The 15,626-nt window shown below is 40.2% G+C and overlaps 1 protein-coding gene across 3 annotated transcripts in view; it reads right to left on the bottom strand.

Annotated features, from left to right (window-relative positions):
* Positions 1-1,263: 1,263 nt before the first annotated feature.
* The window catches only part of LOC123591990 (cationic amino acid transporter 3-like), a 110,557-nt gene continuing 96,194 nt past the window's right edge, over positions 1,264-15,626 (bottom strand). Inside the window, exons 1-2 of one of the 3 annotated variants that reach the window (XR_006709524.1) lie at positions 12,526-12,953; positions 1,264-1,507 (exon numbers count right to left, since the gene is read on the bottom strand). The gene's annotated coding sequence lies outside the window, so the exon portion shown is untranslated. Of the gene's footprint in view, positions 1,508-3,022; positions 3,432-12,525; positions 12,954-15,626 lie in introns of those variants that run through there. The other 2 variants (XR_006709527.1, XR_006709528.1) reach the window with 2 other exon arrangements.

Genomic DNA, 15,626 nt, shown 5'->3' with positions numbered 1-15,626 from the left:
CCCACTTTGAGATCACACCGAGTTTTAACTCCTGAGACCATCCATCCAAACCAGAGTTCAAGTTTGCCTTGATCAGCAAATACTCTCTGGTGAAAAGTGGCCTATTTGTTCTACCTACCAGTTTGAGTTTTCAATTTCCATTAAATTTGGCCCGGCATTTCCTTACTATCTTGTCAGATTTTTGATGCTTTTAAGGTGCTTTAAATATTTTATCCAGCATTTTAGTTGTTTTCAGCAGGAAAGTTGATTCGAATAACACACCTTGTCATGTTCCCAAAAATTAAAGTGGTTTTGGGGTTTTTTGAAAACAGATTCCATCAAATTGCCTCTGTAAGCAATCCAAACTAGCATTGATTCACTTTTTGGTTTTGGAGTTTTTGTTTCTTTGGTTGTTCTTTTTGCCAATTAATGTATCCTTCCAAAAAGAATGTAATTTTTCAAAATCAAGTAATTGAGAACATATTCTATAATATAATATGAGACTCTGTAAGAATTCAAATACAAAGCGACTTCCTCTTTTCTGAGTAATTATTTGGAGAAGATAAAACTTCACCTTATATTTTTTAAGGAAATATGGTATATGAAGTTTCTTTCACAATACCCAGCATAGAGCAAGTATTTAATAAATATTAGTCTTTCCCACCTCTCTTCAGCTCTTCAGGAACTCCCCTTTATAAAAAATCTAAGTGGTCCAGTTGTTTAAAATAATGTAAGACTGTTCCTGCTTTGGGTAAGTAGCATGGTCAGTATGACATTTCTCTAAGTCTCTTTTAGTCCACATTGGTAATCACATGAATTGTTCATACACGCACACACACATACATATATGTGGCCATATAACTTTATAAGTTACCGAGTTTTACAGGGATTACTCTAGGAAGCATAAAACCAATATATTATATAAGAAACTTGAGTTTCATTTAGAAAATAAAATTTTTAGTTCCAAATAGAAATAGTCTTCTTTTTTCACTTATACAGGACTTGTGAAGTTTTAAGAAAGAAATGAGTAAGAACTTAATGTAGTGCCTTTCTTCGGTGATTTAGTGAGGGTGGGCCAGACTTTCCACGGTAGAATAGGCATATGTCTAGATACCAGGCCACTGGGCAGAGAATGTAAGGCTTAGGCCATAGCCACTTCACCATCATCTAAAACACATCACAGCAATTTTTAAGATTGCAAGAGGATAAGGAGGCATAGGAGCCTTCCCCCATCCTCACTAAAGATTCATAATTGTTATCACCAGAACAACTTACACATTAAAATGGCTTTTTAAAAAAATCAATTATGTCTTTTTATTTCTGGCTTAAACAAAAATATTTATCACGGTTCTGAAGGCTAGAAGCCCAAGATCAACTCATTGGCAGTTTTGGTTTCTTCAGAGTCCTGTCTCCTTGGTTTGTACACGGCAATCTTCTCTTTGTGTCTTCACATGGCCCTTCTTCTGTAAGTTCCCATGATGTCTTTTAATTCTTTCTTCTATTCTGTGATTTCCCTGCTTGCAGAGTTCTGTCCATATTGGAGGAGACCAAAAAAAAAAAAAAAAAAAAAAAAAAAAAAAGATTCATAACATATTTAAAGTTTGAAGAATTCTTAGAGATGACTTAATTAAATACTTTCTTGTCCAAATAATTAAACCGAAAGGCCAGAGAGGTTATGAATTTTCCAAGGTTACAGGTCCACACTAGACTCCTGGACTTCTTGACTTCCTTGCCATTCACTACATATCCTTCTACACTATGCTGCCAGTTCCCTATATGCACCTCAGGGCTTTTCTCATCTGGACTTCATACTTGGAGACAGTAAGGTGAGGGCAGATATTGAGGCCAGCTGAATGAAGTTCTTTACATTGCTAGGGGAATCAGAAGCATTGGGAATATAGAAGGTCTACAGAGTTAGAGAAAGCAGGCTAGAGAGAGAGAATGGAGCAGGGTTAGGAAGTAATGGAAGGTCAGGACTGATGAGAGAGGGAAAAGCATTCCAGGTGGAGAAAACCAATATTTGGAATCTCAGTCCAAAGCAAGGATGAGATACGTTGGGGGTGGAGTACAATAACAATAGTGATAAAAATATGGAATTCTAATTCAAGTCAACAATGCTCAGCTAACGGGGAAAATTTCAAATAATACTTTCCTCTTTTGGCATAAGGAAGATATGAGAACAAACTAACATTCAAGAAACATTATAAAAGAACTAAGACACTTTTATCTGGAAAGATATGAGGGACATGGATCTCCTTTCCACAAAGGGAAGTAATGGCTAGAATTGCCATAGGAAATTAACAGGACAACAGGGCAAACAGATGTGCACATTAACCAAAAGACCCTGAAAATTCAGGAAATCTTGAAATAAGGTCTGGAGGAGACACCCTTCAGTCTGGGATGGGTTAAGTTCAGTCCTGCCTGGAGGCAGAGGGAGGGATGAAATGTCCTGTCACAGAGTCTAGAAGTCTGGATCAGGGCCGATTCATGGAAACAAAGCGTCTCATTATGGAGAGAGGTGGAGAACAACAGGAAAAATCCCCAACCTATTTGCCTGGGGCTTCAAAGCAGTGTAGAAGCTCTCTGGCTTGATCAATTTTAGGCTCTGATTCTCACAAAAAAAGATTTCAGTTAAGCCAAAATTGAAAGAACTCCTACGGTACTGCAGTGAGACTTGGATCTCTCTTACTAGGAAGTTTAGCAATTGGGAATAACTTGCAAGAACAGTTTAGACACAACTGGGAATGGAAACAGAGAGAGGGATAAAATTATCACTTGGTTTGGGAATTTCGGATTCGGCTCTGAGGCCTTGATAGTTGTCAGAGGAGGTTGGTTAAGGGTCCTCCCAGCCTAGTGGCTATGTAAGAACCTGCTTCTGGGAACCCACAGTGAAGGCAGGGTGTGTCAGAGCGTGTGCTGAATTCCTGGCTTCAATTACAGACTACTAGGCGGCTGAAGAGTCTGTCATTGCCGATGTCATCACATTTACAAGATTCATAGGTCCCCTTTCCTGTAAGACACAAGAATGAGGGCCTCTCTGCACCTGCTGACATGTCCACCGCTGTGTGCTCGATGAAGATGCACATAATTGAGGGAAGTAGAAGTGAGGGTCTCTCTGGTGTGTCCACTCATTCCCACCAGGAGAATGAGAGGAAATGGGATCTTGGAGAACTTATGCTGAGCCTCCACTGCCGCGATGTAGCCTCCGTGTTATAGGCTAGAAAATCTTCAAGGGGAGAGATTTTTGTTTATCTGGAATGAAGGCAGAAGCATGGATAAGATTATCTCTCAAACTTCAATTGAAACTATGATACTTTGCTGGTCTATGAATTGTCCTTTGCCCATTCAAATCCATTTAAATTCCTCTACTGCCAACATCCTGGGGGATTCAAAAGAGTATGGGTGCTCAGTCTGTCTTCTTCAACTAGTTGTTTCTAGGCTCTGCCCCTGGAGATGCCATTAGAGAACTGGCAGGTATGGGGAACTGGCTTCTCCTCGCAAAGTGAAACTCCCAAACAACCAGCCCCACATTCTTCTCTGACTCATGCCACCAAACCCCCACCATGCCCTGCAGGTCAGTGGGCTGGGAACCCTGCCACATCTGGAACAATTGCAGCTGGGATAAGATGCCTATTCTGATAGCCAGGACACACCTCCTCTCATCCCCAGCCTTGGATCACTCTGTGGCCTGTGCCCCAGGTATTATGATAAGATGCAGCCAGAGATGGGCAAAGGACAGTCAACAAGAGGTCTACCCTAGGGCTGCTGGCCTCATCTGCAGAGATCTGATCAGTCTCTGTGGTTCACCTCTGATTCCTCCACTTGCCATAATACAGAATCCTCCAAGCCCCTGAGAAGTAGGCGATTCTCATTATCCTAGTCAATGGATAAGAGCAGAGGCACACATAATTTTTTCACTTGTTGATTGCCTACCATGTGTCAAGTCCTGTGTTAAGTGGTGAGTATACAATGATGCACAAAATAGATGTAAGCCTTCTGTGTAGCTTACTGTCTAGTGGCAGAGACCACAATTAAACAGATTCATAAATAAATATATAAGCTCAAATATAATTGGTATTTTAAAAAGTGAAGTAAATTCACATTATGTTACCTACACAGAGTCATTCATACACATACATGTGCAAACATTCCATCTGTGTCCATCCCCAGTCCTAACACAATGTTTCTGCCAAACCCAAGGCAGTAAAAGTATGGAGTCTGCAAGTCAGGAATGAAGAGTTGACCCAATGTTAGTATGAGAATTCACCTTGGCTATTCATCTAGATATGAAAATCATATCAAAAGTGGTCACAAAATTCTATTTGCACATCTAGGTTGAATACATTTCATCCTCAATTCCTCAAGGTCTTCCATCTCTGAAGCAGAAGGGCAAAAAAATCTTTGAGGAACCAGAGAGTCATGCAGTCTTAGGGAAGAGAGAGGCCTGAAAAGATCAGTGCAAATCACTCTAGCTTCCTCTCCCCATGTCCTATTCAAAATTCATTGAGGTATAGGTCTGAAGGCAGAACTTTGGAGATAGTTTCATCCATTCCATTGCCTCCAAAATCATACAGATAGTTGGTATTTGACCAAATTCTTGTAGCTCCCCAGATAAACTACACAATTTCCTTCTGTCACCTCAATAATCCACTCTACTGGGAAGTTCTTTCTTTGGAAATAGAAAAAAAATAGCATTTTTTCTTTCTCTATAAAATTTAATTTCTTTCTTGGTATTTTGTCTTTTTTTTAATGTTCATTTGTTTTGAGAGAGAGAAATATCAGGGGAGGGGTGGGGAGGGAGAGAGAATGCCAAGCAGGCTCCACGCTCAGCATGGAACCCGATGTAGGGCTCAATCTCACTACCCAAGTCAACTTCAAGAGTCAGACACTCAAGCAACAGAGCCACCCAGGAACCCTGGTATTTTGTCTTTTAAGCCAAATTTTAAACCTAAATTTATTTATTATCTTTCCCCCCTCATTCATATTTAAACATTATATGAAAAGTGGTCACCCTTTCCTTCTGCTTCAGAGGAGAGACCAGAAGACATCCAAGGTGGAAATATTTAAGTCTGGGAAGTTAGAGCCAGGACTCTCCTTCCAAGTGGTTAGTTCACATAACCCATTAGTTAGTTTACATAATCATATTAGGAAGACCTCCCTCTAACAGGCTGGGAAGATCTAGAGGCAGTGTATATTTCCTCCCTTCAAGCATGATCCATCCAGAAAGGTAGAGGTCAATGGACATGGGGTGCCTGGGTGGCTCAGTTGGTTAAGTGTCCGACTCTTCGGTTTCGGATCAGGTCGTGATCTCATGGTTTGTGAGATCAAGCCCCGAGTCAGACTCTGTGCTGACAGTGCAGAGCCTGCTTCAAATTTTCTCTTCCTTTCTCTCTGGCCCTCCCCCACTTGTACTCTCCCTCTCTCTCAAAATAAATAAATAAACTTAAAAAAATTTTTTAAAGGCCAATGGAGGGGCGCCTGGGTGGCTCAGTCGGTTAAGCATCCGACTTCAGCTCAGGTCACGATCTCATGGTCCATGAGTTTGAGCCCTGCGTCGGGCTCTGGGCTGATGGCTCAGAGCCTGGAGCCTGCTTCCGATTCTGTGTCTCCCTCTCTCTCTGCTCCTCCCCCGTTCATGCTCTGTCTCTCTCTGTCTCAAAAATAAAAAATAAACATTAAAAAAAAAAAACTTTAAAAGGCCAATGGACAGATAGCAGGTGTGAACGTTTCTTTGCTTTACCACTAAATCTTGTTTTATAGGAAAAATGGGTAGACTAAAGAATGCAAGAAGCAATGTGACTGGGTAGGTTAACTTCTGCAGAGTCATTCTAGGATTCCAGAATAGAACCAAGCAAAATGAAGTACAGAGTCCATTTGGATAGTTACAGCTGATATGTAAGCAATATTTTAAAAAAAACAAGCAAAAAAAAAAAAAAAAGAAACCCCTAGACCTTAAGAGTAGAGCAGAGACAGGTGTAGCCCTTATTAATATAACTGGCCTTTATTCTTTACCACATTTAAAGGACCTTAGTAGATAGTAGCCAGAGTCTCCCAAACTTCCATTCCTTTTTCTTAAACGCTAAGGAAAAGAATAAAAATTTTAGTGTTCCAAAATTGAGCCTGGGTTAAGTGGCCAACTATTGATTTTGGCTCAGGTCAAGTCTCACAGCTCATGAGATCTGTGATTTTCAGCCCAGGATTCTCTCGATTCTTTCTCTCCACTCTCTCTCTCTCTGCTCCTCCCCTCCACTCTCTCTCTCTGTTCTCTATCTTTCTCTCTCTCTCCCACAATAAATAAACATAAAAAATTTTTAGTGTTCTTAAAGTTATTTTATTTATTCCCCTGCCTCCAGCTGTGTTGGTCATCTAGTTTCTCTACCATTTCCACCTTAATCTCTCACTGGACCCATGTCTTTTGATTTTTTTCTGCTTAGACCTTTGTGCTTCAACCAAGATAACCCATTCACCAAGCCCCACACCTTGACTCATCCCCACATCCAAGCCTGTGATTGAACATTGTCTCCTATCCCCAAGAATGTTGTCTTCCTGACCTCTACTTCCCACAGTCTCCCATCAAAATCCAGCTCAAAACTCTTTCCTCGAAAGAGTCTTCTTTATTAACTCCAACTGATCTAAATGACTTCTTTGTCCCTGTTTCATCTCAGTATTTAGTTTCCAAAATATTTAATTGCATAAATTAGCACATGTGTGTGGTTTTATAGGATAGCTTGAGAAATGACGTTTTCTGTCTCATTTGTTATACTATAAGTTCCTTGAGGGTGAGGACCATGGTTCCTTTTTCTTTCTTTTTTTTAAAGTTTATTTATTTATTTTGAGAGAGAGAGAGAGAGAGAGAGAGAGAGAGATGGCACAAGGGAGCGAGGGGCAGAGAGAGAGGGAGAGAGAGAATCCCATGAAAGGCAGAGAGAAAGACAGAGAAAGAGAGGAGAGAGAGAAGCGGGGCTTGAACTCACCCAATGCAGGGTTTGGGCTCACCTGATATGGAACTTGAACTAACAAACCATGAGATCATGAACTGAGCCGAAGTCAGATGCTTAACCAACAGAGCCACCCAGCCTCCCTAAGTTTATTTATGTATTTATTTTGAGAGAGAGGAGGAAATAACCAGAAGGGGAGGGGCAGAGAGAGAGAGGGGGACAGAGGACCTGAAGTGGGATCTACACTGACAGCAGAGAGCCTGATGCGGGACTCAAACTCATGAACTGTGAGATCATTACCTGAGCCGAAGTCAGACGCTTAACTGACTGAGGACCCAGGAGCCCCATCTTGTTTAAAAAAAAAATCTAGTCTCCCCACTCCAATCCTTAGAGTTCTTCAGTAAATGCTAAAATTATGGTTGAGATGGACTAACTGCTCATCACAGAATGAGACACAAAATAACCTTTTTGTATCAAGTTCTGAGAGATGGACAAATAATGAAAGCAATATCAAGAATGGAGAGAATGGCTAACAAAGAATAGACATCCTAATTCTGTGCTCCATCAGAGACTTCCAAACTTTCAATATTGTTTGGGAACATTTGATTAAGTAATTTCCCAAATCAGGTCAATATCCAAACTCCCACTCAGAAAGAACATGGAGCATAAGCTATATACAGGAGAAAGGCATGGTAATGTGAGCAGCGTCTAATACATAGTAGACACTCTGCCAGTATTTGTGAAAGGGAGGAATCAAGAAAGTCAGCAGATTCTAAATTTCTCTTTATTGTCCCCTGTTAATGTTGGTTGACTTTCCAAGCAAGAGAAAGCTGGTCAATGACTTCTCTGACTAGAGAAACTGGAGGCTATGGGGTGGGTACCGAGTTAAAAAAAAAAAAAGTAATATCAATGTGGGGAAATGTGCTGTATGACAGGAAATAAGATACAGATAAACACAGAAAATAAACAGAAACATCACTAAAAGATTTGGGCTGAGATCTAGTAATCTATGCTATAGAAGATGAAGAAAGGTTAAGGGCATTCCTGGAAAGGAGTCAGAGGATACTTTCTGGAGGAAAAAGAGGAGATAGTAAGCCAGAGTTTGGCAAGAAGGTAGCTACAGAATTGAGCACCGAGGAGTAGTACTGAAGAAGTGACCCATGTGGGCCATTGGCAACAAGAGAGGCTATCAGCTTATCTTAGATCAGAAAGGCCTTGGGGAACCTGGGTGGTTCAGTTGCTTAAGCGTCATGATCTCATGGTTTTGACTCAGGTCATGATCTCACACTTTGTGGGTTTGAGTCCCACATCGGGCTCTGCACTGACAGGGCGGAGCCTGCTTGGGATTCTCTCTCCCTCTCAATCTCTCTCTCTGCCCCTCCCTGACTCGCTCTCTCACTCTCTCTCAAAATAAATAAATAAACTTAAAAAACAAAAACAAAAACGAGAAAGGCCTTGTTGGAAGTCAGGAGAACTAATGGGGTGGGAGAGTGAGAAGTTGATGGGAGGAACTGGTAAGAGGCCTGGGAAGTTTAGTTTTGTCTTCTCTTAAGTATATGAAACATAAGCAGTCAAAAAGTAGCCCATTCTTCACGTCCTACCAACAAGCAAATGGGAACAGAGCTGTGATCTCTTCCTTAGACACCTGATAGGAAAAGTGCTCTCAGCGACGTTATCATAGCATAAAGAAACAAGCTTGGCACCAAGAGCAAAGCGAATACCTCTAAGCAGACACAGCCCTTTTTGGCGACATACAAAATCCTTAAACTAATCTCATTCCTAGAAATCAGTTTCTTCCAATATTCAGCTGCTTCTCCCTTGATCCTTGTTTCTCCCTGAGTGTCTCTGCACGACATCCCTTCAAAAGGCCGTTGTCAAGCAGGAAAGCTAATCTCAACCCAGTCCAGAAACCTTCCAAGGATGAATCTGTTTTCAGGGCCTTCTCAAACTTTTCAGCTCTACCTGCAGTCTAACTTAGATTACTTTATATGCTCTGTTTTTACCATAGACAGAAGTTGAGAATACCCAAAGACTGATTTGGACAGCGCAAGATGGTGACATGTTTGGGGAAAAACTGTAAGAGTAAAATAAACATAAAAACACAGCTTTTTCATCCAGTGAACTGATATTTCTTAAGGACCCACTGTGCAAAGCATTATGCTAAACACAGAAAGGAATTTAAAGTTAAAGTATATATAAACTCCACCTTCCAAAAGCTTACCATCTAGTAAAAGAGGCAAAAACATACATACATTACTCCAGTACAAAACAGTGCTACCATAGAGGTTCAAATAATGTGACATCATAGTTGGGGGAGAGACAGAAATAATTGTCACTAGAGAGCTCTAGAAGTATTCTTGGAAAATAAGATTTTCAGCTGGGCTTTAAATGAAGGATAGGACCTTGATAGGTTGATAAGGAAAGGAATGGCATTCTAAAGAGAAAGGACAGCATGTGCAAAGGTCTGAGGGCAGAAGAGCATAGAACAAGTTCAAGAACCTCAAATAGACCCATGAGGGATAGTCCAGGTTATATGAAGGGATGGAGACATAAATATAAGTAGTGTCACAACAGAGTTTGGATTTTATTCAGTGTATAACAGAGAATCAATGAATTATGACGATCCATGTTTCTTTGAAATTCCCAGATAACTGATTCAACTTTTGAAGTTTGAGGACAAATAAACTTCAAGTTATCATATGGAAAATGACATTTCACATGGCCTCCACCATGGAAGCTACTGTCTTTACTAAATTCATCTGCACCTATATAATTTCACTGGACATAAAAACGGGGGGTCAAGGAGGACTATAAAATCTCCCACTTTGAAAGGGCTTTAATAGAAAAGAAATTTTTATTCACCTCAAAGGTGATGGTAATAGTTTTGTTTTCGGTCAGAAGGCTCATTCAGCTGGCCACAAAAAGTCTTTTCATGGATACAGGCAGACAATAGGACAGATACTAACTGCAAATAATACAATGTTGAGGAACTATAGAATAATGGAGTCCTAGAGGCCACCTAAGGCCAATAAGGCAGCTCTCTGGTGGAAGAGACTTTAGGGCCAATTATACAAAGAGGAAAAGGCCAGGGCTGAACAGAGAGGACAGAGAAAGCTCCTAAGTTTGAAGGAGGAGGGAATTGCCTGTATAAACGTTTGGAGACAAGTCCCAGCAAGCACATGTGGTGAGTGTCATGTGTGGGAGACACAGAACAAATGAACTCAGCTGGAATGGACAGTCTGTAACAAGAGCTAACAAGGATTCAGTCTATAGGTAGACCAGTTTCCAGCACAAAAGCAAGAGTCAACACTGAATGCTACTCTTGGCCTCTCTAGAAAGAGAGGTAAGGGTTTTAGTCTCCATTTTCCCCTTACACTTTCATGAGATGTGGGTTACATTCCTGGTTGTTCTGGACATTGACTCATCCTCCTGTAATGAATCTGAGTGTCCTAGGGTATGATGCTGTCTATTGTACTGAGGGATAAAGTGAGGCCAGGGAAGAGAAGACTGTTGGAACCAAATTCAAATTATACTTAGGAACTAAGCTCTGCTTGGGCTAAATTTACATTATTAGAACCTCAGTCCTCACCCTCCTTTTCCTCTGTTTCCGCTGAACATCCCTTAAGGGAATGCTGAATTCTACTCAAGCCAGGTAAGGGAGTGGTTAGATGTCAAAGCAGAGGTTATTACAGAATGACTTCCATGATTTGGGTTAGCTGCCTGCCATAGCCCAGACTCCCTAGTCTCATTTCTAATCTCATCTGCATTCACAGATGCAAGTGGCTACCATGGAAATTTCCTGAAAAGTCTGAATGCTGGAGAAGAAACTGCTCATTGACCATTCTGAACAATCAGTGAAGCCATGTTAGCCCTAAACCATGAAGAAAAACTGAGTTCAGTTTTGCTGAGTAGAGCAAAACTATCGTACAGCCCAACTGCAATTAGAAGCTGGGGACTAAGGCGTCCCTGAAACCCAGCTGGGGAATCTCTCCCTCATGTTCTTTCTGAGCTCCACATTCTACCACAGAAGACAGTAAAAAGGAGGTTGCCCCACACCCTTCTGCAGAAAAAAGGTACATTTTGGGATGGTTTGGAGGCATCAAAATGGTAAGCAATTTTAGGGTACAATTAAGACCTGGCTGCTGAACCCTACAATAAATTACCATCAAAGGCACTCACACGTCAATAGGGGAAAAAAAACACATGTGCTTGCAAGACGATGTGTGTTTGATGCTCATAAAAAAGATAAAAATATAGGTCATCATCATGTAACGAGCTTGTAGGTGTCAGAACGTGTGCTGTTGGGGGAGGTAAGGGAGTGGAAATGGAGAGGGATCAGCAAACCAGAAACAAGCTGCAAATCAGACTCCTATCTCCAAGTTCTTCCCTTTGGTCGAAGTCCACAGATGCGCCATGGGGGCACAAACAGACCCTTCCCCCATTTTTTTTATTTCAGGGGACATCCCCTTCCTTGCACCCCCCAGCCAGATTTCCAACATATTAATCACCTCTCCCATTTTGAAATCAGCCGGTCAGGGTATTATTCAAGCATTGTTAATGACACCATCGGCCAAGGTATCAATTAGGCAAGTTGGGATAAGAAGAGCAGAGAATAGGGCTGGCCAGAGAGCAGAACAAGTCTGTTTTGGTGTAAGTAACCCACATGTCCACAAGAGCTCCTAGCTCCCCTTAAAGGCAACTGCAAATGCACTGAATTCTCCAGTCAAACCAAAACTCTACTTCCTAAGTATCCCCTACCATGCCCACTCAGTCATCCCTTAACTGGACTTTCCCTATTCACATCAAATCACTCAGGATATGCAGGCAAAGGGCTATGACTAACCAGCTCTGGGCAGAGCGATTCCTGTGGTTGGGTCCTAACATGGAGGGAATGCTTCCCCAAACCACATTCTGAACTTACCTTAAAATCTAGCTCAATGTTTTCTCATCCAGGAAGCTTTTTTTTTTTTTTTTTTTTTTCAAATAAGGAAAGTCTTCCTATTTGTTAATTCTTTATTTTAAAATTCAAGATAAAGGGGCGCCTGGGTGGCGCAGTCGGTTAAGCGTCCGACTTCAGCCAGGTCATGATCTCGTGGTCCGTGAGTTCGAGCCCCGCGTCAGGCTCTGGGCTGATGGCTCAGAGCCTGGAGCCTGTTTCCGATTCTGTGTCTCCCTCTCTCTCTGCCCCTCCCCCGTTCATGCTCTGTCTCTCTCTGTCCCAAAAATAAATAAACGTTGAAAAAAAAATTCAAAAAAAAATTCAAGATAAGGATGTTATTTTCCTCAGCAGACTGAGAATTTCATGAAGACCAGAGATTTTTTTTTTTTTTTTTTTTTTATCTCTCTGCCTCAGACACCTACCTATTCTCCTCTCAGTCAGGACAGGCTCTGTTCAAAGGGGCTGTTCTGAACATGTGGGTGTAACAGCTACTGAAATTTGGATTCTGGAGAAAGGAAGGAAACAAAGACTAGAATCAAAACTACAACATAGTAGGAGTCAATTCAGTCATCAAGATGTCAGATTTCCTTCCCATTATATACTTAGGGAGGTTTTTGGAGTGTTTTGTTCTAGACTCCAGTCTTGAGTCATTCCCCAGCTCCTTCTCACCTTTCCACTCTCCAGATGGATATAAGTCCTCCATGGCTTTCTATCCACACCCACCAATTATCCAGATCTTCAGACAGATGTGAGAGACTAGAGTAGGACAGGAGGTCAATGTTTCATATTTTTAGTGGCTTTCGTCCAAAAGAAGGTAGCTGGGCCAAACACCACAACCAAAACTAGAAATCTCAATAAAAAATATTCATGTTAGGGAGCCTTGACGATGCCATTCCTAACTATTAGACTGACTAGGAAAGTGAACAGGTTTCCCAGACATTTTCCCAAAAGACTTAGCTCCTTGAGTTTCTTTACGCCCTTATTCTCTGCCCTTTTTTCTCCTCTAATGTCTTCCTGCAACTTCACCCTAAACTCCAAAGTACTAAGTTATAGTCGCCCATAGAAAATAAACACATAAACTTTCAAAATGGAGCAGCTGGTGTTTTTAAGATGGAGAATCAACAAAAAAAATTTTTTTCAATTACCTTGTATTTTCCCTAAGGGCAGGCACTATATTATAATTTTCTCTTTTAATAAAAGCTTTATTGAGATATAATTCACATACTATATGATTCACCTATTTAAAGTGTACAATTCGGTGATTTGTAACATAGTCACAGTGTTGTGCAACCACATCACAATCAATTTTAGAATATTTTCATCACCCCAAAGAGGGATCCTGTATCTGTTAGCTTCCCACTGCCCCTAACACTCCTAGCTCTAGGCAACCACTAATATACTGTCTCGTTTTATAGATTCACCTACTTGGAACACTTCACGTAAATGGAATCATATGATATGTGGTCTTTTGTGATTGGCTTCTTTCTGTTAGCATGTTTTCAAGATTCATCCATGTTGTAGCATGTATCAGTAGTTCGTTCCTTTTTTATTGCCAAATAATATTCCATTATATGAATAGTCCCCTTTTTATTTCTTCAGTTGATCGACATTTGGGTTGTTTTCACTTTTCAGCTATTATGAATAACACTGCTATGAACATTCATATACACGTTTTTACAGGAACATATGTTTCCATTTCTCTTGGGCATATACTTAGGAGTGGAGCTGCTGGGGTCTCATGGTAACTCTAGGTGTACCATTTTGAGAAACTGTCAGACTGTTTCGCAAAACAGATGTATCATTTTATAATCCCACCAGCAATGTGTGAGGGTTACAATTTGTCTAATCCTCACCAACAGTTATTATTATCTTGTTTTTATTATTATTATAGCCATCCTAGTGGTTTTGATTTACATTTCCTTGAGAGCTAATGATGTTGAGCCTATTTTTATATGCTTATTGGCATTTGGAGAAATGCCTATTCAGATACTTTGCTCATTTTTAATTGGGCTATTTGTCTTTTTATTATTGAGTTATAAGAATTCTTGGTATATTGTACATACAAGTCTCTTATCAGATATATGACATGCAGATATTTTCTCCTCCTCTGTGGGTTGTCTTTTCACTTGATAGTGTCCTTTGAAGAAAAGAGTTTTAAATTTTGATGAAGTCCAGTGTACCTATTTTTCCTATCTTATTGTGCATTTATCTAAGAAACCATTACCTAACCCAAGGTCATGAAGATTTGCATGTGTTTATCTCTAAAAATCTTATAGTTTCAGCTCTTACATTTAGGTCTTTGATCCATTTTGAGCTAGTTGTTATATATGGTGTGAGGTAGGAGTCAAAATTCTTTTTTTTTTTTTTTTTTTTGCATGTGGCTCGCCAGTTGTCACAGGACCACTTAAAAAGACTATTCTTCCTCCACTGGTTTGTCTTAACACTTGTGTTGAAAATCAGTTGGCTGTAAATGTAAGGATTTATTCTTGGACTCTCATTGTATTCCATTGATCTGTAGGTCTATCTTTATGCCAGGACCATACTCTCTTGATTACAAGTATTTTTAAAATTTTTTTAAATGTTTATTTTCTGAGAGAGACACAGCATGAGTGGGGAAGGGGCAGAGAGAAAGAGAGAGACAGAGAGACAGAATCTGAAGTAGGCTCAGGCTCTGAGCTGTCAACACAGAGCCTGATGTAGGACTCGAACTCATGGACCATGAGATCATGACCTGAGCTGAGCCGAAGTCAGACTTTCAACTGACTCAGCCACCCAGGCCTCCCTCAGAGTATAATTTTTATATGTCTTTTGTTAAATTTATTCCTAAGTGTTTTATTATATCTGATGCTATTGTAAATGGAATTATTTGTCTTAAGTTCACTTTCAGATGATTGTTTATTGCAAGTATTATAATTTTATTTTAAATAATATAGTGATAAGCATAATTACTTACAGAGCACCTACCATGTGAAAAGTACGCTGCCAGGTTGAATGGGAAATAAACAGTATTAAGACTTAGTTCCTAAATTCAAGGAATGTACAACCTACCTAACTAGAAACAATGCTTTACACAGGTTTCACCTGTAAACTTTTTTGAAAGTATTTCAAATATTTCATCTTACTTGATTCCCAAAATACCATTCATTCACTTATTCAAAGGTATTTACTGAATGACTAATGCATGGAAGCACTTTGCTAGATGCTGGCAATTAAATGGAGAGGAAAAAACAAACAGTCCCCATCTTCATGAGTACTACTGTCAAATTAGAAAGACAGATATTAATCAAATACAAATTACAAATTGTGATAAGTATCATAAAAGAAAGTAGGTAAGGAAGCAAGTAGGTTGAACAGTAAGTAGGGTAGGAATTATTACACCTATTTTGCAGAAGAGAAAACTGAGGTAAACGAGTATTCTAGACAGAAAGAGTAAGAATTCTATAAGAAGGATTAGACCCTTCAGCTTTATCATTGAGTTGTTTGATTAGACCTACAACATTTAGTTTTTGTCTCCTCCCTTTGGCCTGTGGTAAGGGAAAGAAAGAGGCAACATGATCAACAGGGATATGAGTCGTCCTGTTGCAACCAGGTCAGGACCCTTTGGCCACCAGTCTCTTTCTGTGCTAGACTCAAGCAGAGAGAAACAGTATTCTATGAAGTAGGACACTATGTGGTCTCTGAACCCTGCCTGCTGCTTCTCTGCTCTAAGCACTGCATGGTTTTAAACTGTTTTTCAGCACTGGGTGAACTAAGTCAAATGAGTTCTATAA

This window comes from Leopardus geoffroyi, chromosome B4 (genome assembly GCF_018350155.1).
Source record: "Leopardus geoffroyi isolate Oge1 chromosome B4, O.geoffroyi_Oge1_pat1.0, whole genome shotgun sequence".
NCBI lineage: Eukaryota > Metazoa > Chordata > Mammalia > Carnivora > Felidae > Leopardus > Leopardus geoffroyi.
The sequence above is the reverse complement of the archived record's forward strand: the minus strand, read 5'-3'. Positions and strand labels throughout refer to the sequence as shown.